Source organism: Pteronotus mesoamericanus, unplaced genomic scaffold (assembly GCF_021234165.1).
Source record: "Pteronotus mesoamericanus isolate MK-2021 breed Mesoamerican mustached bat unplaced genomic scaffold, CSHL_Meso_final contig_130, whole genome shotgun sequence".
In the NCBI taxonomy this organism is placed as follows: domain Eukaryota; kingdom Metazoa; phylum Chordata; class Mammalia; order Chiroptera; family Mormoopidae; genus Pteronotus; species Pteronotus mesoamericanus.
In genome coordinates this window covers 4569151-4573525 of record NW_026555060.1, presented here as the reverse complement: position 1 = coordinate 4573525, position 4375 = coordinate 4569151, and the positions used below count along the sequence as shown (strand labels likewise).

Below are 4375 nucleotides of genomic sequence, written 5' to 3'. Positions count from 1 at the left end.
CTGCTATAACAAATACAGCAGCGTGAACTTATTATCCTACAGATTTGAAGGTTAGAACTCCAGTATAGGTCTTGCTGGGCTGAAATCCAGATCTTGGCCAGGGCCGCCTTCCTTTCTGGAGGCTCGGGGAGAACCTGCTTCCTCGCCACTCCCAGTTTCTGGAGGCCGCCCGCGCTCCTCGCCTCAGGGCCCATCCTTCCATCTTGATAGCCGGCAGTGGCGGGTGGTCTCACACCACCTCACTCTGACCTCCTCTTCTGCCTCCCGCCTCTGCTTGTAGTGGCTTTGGTTATTACATGGAGCCCAGCTGTGTAGTGCAGGATAATCACAACCTCTTAAGGCCTTCATTTAATCATATCTGCGAAGTCCCTTTTGCCATGCAAAGTAACATCTTTACAGGTCCTAGGGATTAGGGCCTGGCCCTCTTAGGGGAGGGCCACTATTCTGCCCCCCACAGATAGCTAAAGCCCCCCAGATAAATCTGAGGCAGCTTGTCCATTGACTGTCACTTGGGAACCACCACTGCATGTCAAAGCCTCTCCCTCCCTTACCTATCATTGCCAGCCTGGATTTCCTTCTAAGGAAATTCTCATGGTTCTGTCCCCATCTTTGTTGTCATTCCTACCCCACCCTCCATCTCAATGGAGAGCAAGTCCCCCAGATAATTTTCCTCTATTCTATTTATCATAAATATGTATTGAATGTCCCTGTTTTTTACTTTTCTCACTTTACATGGAGAAATATTTGCTAATAAGCCCTTATTAATCAGTAGATATCTCTTTAGATGTAATTCGCTTGGGGACTAGTTATTACAATATTATATTTCCTATAGTCGTGGTCAGAAAACTTATCAGTAGTTTATATGTATAAGAACCTAGGAAGTCAACCATCAATTTTTTTAAATAACTTTTTTACTTGGGGTCTTTTGGTTGAAAAAAACTAACTCTTGTTAACTCAAGTAAGAGAGATTTCTTATAAAGATACAGATAGAGCAATAAGAGAGCTGGAATTGAAGAGTGGAAATGTTTGCCACCATTCCCTTGGAACTGGGGAGAGGGGGGCTATTTCAGGATCCAAAGTGATCCTTGGAATATCAACAGCAGAATGTTCTAGATCTTTACTCTAAAGAGGTATCCTGAGCAAATTATCTTCACCTTTGGGATAAACACAGTCGTTTATAACCCACTAAGCTCATTGACAATTACCGACATATATTTTAATTTTTCTCATGCAGGTAATATATAGGGTAAAAAATTTAAACAATATAAAAAGGTATAAAATGAAAAAAAGTCTCTCTTCTGCCAGAGAGAAACCATTGTTAATAGTTTGTTCATCCTTCCAGGCCTGTTTAAAAATGTAGATAAGTATAATGGTATATATCTTTTTTTAAAAGCACATGTAAAGCTATATTATTTGTTCCTTGCTTTTTTTCACCAAACAATATATTTTGGTGACTTTTTTTATATTCACATTTCATTCTTTTTCATGTCTTGTTTTTATATTCCATTATATGGATTACCATAATTTATTCAATTAGTCCCCAGCTGATGGATATTTGATGACCAAGCTTTTGCAATTATAACTAATAATTCAGTAAACATTTTTTGTCCATTTTTCTTTGCCCCCTTGCATTGGCAAGGCACATTTCTAGAAGAATTGCTGAGTCAAAGGGTACGTGCATTTCAAATGTCAATTTGCCATCCATTTGTGTTTTTTCTTTTGTGAACTGCTTATTCATGTTAGTCTGTTTTTCTATTGAGTCACTCATTTTTATAAATTTATTTTAAGAGCTTTTTCTATATGACATAAGTCATTTGACATATGAATTGAGATTCCCACCCCTATTTTAACATTTTTTTCTTTTGACTTTATTAATTATTAAATTATCTCTTTCCTAAGGGAGAAGTAAGAACTTAACTCTGTTTGCTCATCTGTTCTGGCCTCAGAATGATCCAACTAGTCAGGATTCCTAGAATATCACTGTATGTGCAGACTTTTCTACCACTTCCTGTCTCATCATCCTTCAATAAGACTGAACTATTTGTGGTTCCATAAATCCACCATATTATTTCCACCATATTATCCACAAAAACACTTCCACATTTTTGCTTATACTGTCCCCTTTGCCTGGAATGTCTTTTTTTGTCCTTCCTGTTAATCCTGGTTAAATACTGCTTATCCCTTAAGATTCCGTGGAGTCATCTTTCCCTCCAGGAAGCCTTCTGGGCCAGCTTTTCCTCTTCTATAGCCAAAAGCACCCTGTGTGCATCTATAGCATTGCACTTACCACACTGCCTTCAGTTATTCATGAGTCTGTCTTTCCCGTTAAACTGACTTCACAATGGGAAAATATAGCTTACCTATCATTTTGTATTTTCAGGCTCACAATAAATGTTTTTGAAGGAAGGAGGGTGGGAAGTAAAGAAGGAAAGGAGGAGGGAGGAAGGGAAAAAGAGGGGAGAGGGGAGAGAAGAGGGAGGGAGAAGGGAGGGGAGGGGAGAGGTAGGAGAAAAGGAGAGGAGGGGAGAGGGCAGGGAGAGGGAAGGAGAAAGACAGTCTAGGCCAGGCCGGACTCAGTGCCACTCCCCTGCTCGTGCTCTCCACCTTCTGCTTCCTTGCCTCTGTGGCTTGTCCTTCACTTATGCAAAAGGCATTTGAAAGTTACCACCTTCTTATGTCCCCAGGTAGTCCTCTGAGACATTATAGGGCTGTGCAATGCAAAGAAATCATTTGTCCTTCAATCCCTATTTCTCTCTTTTATAACCCCATATGACAGCATTTACTAAAGTATTTCTTTAGCTTATAATTCAGAGCAGACATTCCATTATTTAGTATCTTTTCTACTTTTCTATAGAATTTTACAGTGTTGAAGTCACTTAACATGTAAATTTTAGTTGACCTTCACACAACCCGGAGAGATAACTAAAAAAGGCGATAGAAAACCCATTTCACCGGTGGAGAAACTGAGGCTCAGAGAAATTTTAGTTACTTGCTGTAGGTCACAAAACAATCTACCTATGGAGCCAGGACTAAAATCCAGTCCTTTCAGAAAGGAAATCAACAGAGACAAGAGGGAAGGAGGGAGGGGTGGGCAGGGAAAGGGAAGGGAAGGGGAAAGTCAAGGAACATATAGCAAGGACTCATGGACAAAACCAAAGGGGAAGAGCTGAGGGAGGGAAGGTGGGAGGGGGCAAGGGAAAGTGGTCGGGGGGAGGCAGAGACAAATGTATGTAAAAATAAAGAAAGAAAGAAAGAAATGCATGAAAAAATAAAAAATAAAAAAATAAAATCCAGTCCTTTCGATTCTAAATCCAGTGCTCTTTCTATTGCTCCATTCTGCCTCTTCATATTGTAGTAAAAGTTTGATTTTCATTAAATGGCTATTTTAATAATGTTTTACCATATCAATACAATTACATTTGTATCTGTTATATACTTAAAACTTTGGGAATGACCAATATAAGAATAGTTCCTATTTGTCACTTGTCAGGAGGAGTAACTCCTGCCTTCTAATCTAAGAACGGCACATTTCTTTACAGGCCAAAATTGGACCAGGTGGGAAAACTGTGGAACTGGGTAGCAGATAAAAGAGTCATTGCTGGTCCTTTGTTCTGCCAGCTTTCACCACGCCCTTTTTCCTCTTCTCTTACTGTTGTCTTTTGATCAGTAAACTTCTTTTTTTGCAGATTTATAACTTTATTTCACAATCATCAGTTAGTTCTCACCCACATTAACTATTTATAGATTTTTGAAAGTGGTGACAGGTACGTAGGTGACCAGCCCGTATAGAGCTTGTTTGGTGAATCTTCATCCTCATTACGTTTTCTGAACAACCACACCGGGATACGGTATGGGACATTCCTTATTCCTTTGACCCAGTTTTGTTGAGCCTCGTGTCCATGCGCACATCTGGAGTTCTCATCTCCTTCATGGCAAATTTCCGGATTTCTTTGCGTGCCCGAGGGGCATGCTTCCTGAAGCCCACTCCATGGATGCGCTTATGGATGTTGATGGTGTACTCTCTGGCCACTACCTCGTTAATGGCAGAATGGCCCTTCTTTTTCTCGCCACCTTTCTTTGTGGGAGCCATTATGCTGGGCCCAGGTTGGAAAGAAAGAGCAGAGTCAGCCGGTTAACTATTAAGCATCTGTTAAATGTAGTGTTTACAAAGAGTTTGTAGTTACATAGTTGCCATATTACGTTAAAAAAGAAAGGCAAAACTTCATTAAGATTTTTGCTACATTAAGTAATATGCTAAAGAAAAGGCTAGAAGAAAATGCATCAAAAAGCTACTAGAGATCATCTCTAAGCGTTAGGATCATGAGTGCTTCTATATATATATATATATATATATACACACACACACACACATGTA

At 39.8% G+C, this 4375-nt stretch overlaps 1 pseudogene; it reads right to left on the bottom strand.

Moving 5' to 3' along the window:
• Positions 1-3714: 3714 nt before the first annotated feature.
• Positions 3715-4090, bottom strand: LOC129083932 (60S ribosomal protein L31-like; annotated as a pseudogene).
• Between the last annotated feature and the right edge of the window lie 285 nt (positions 4091-4375).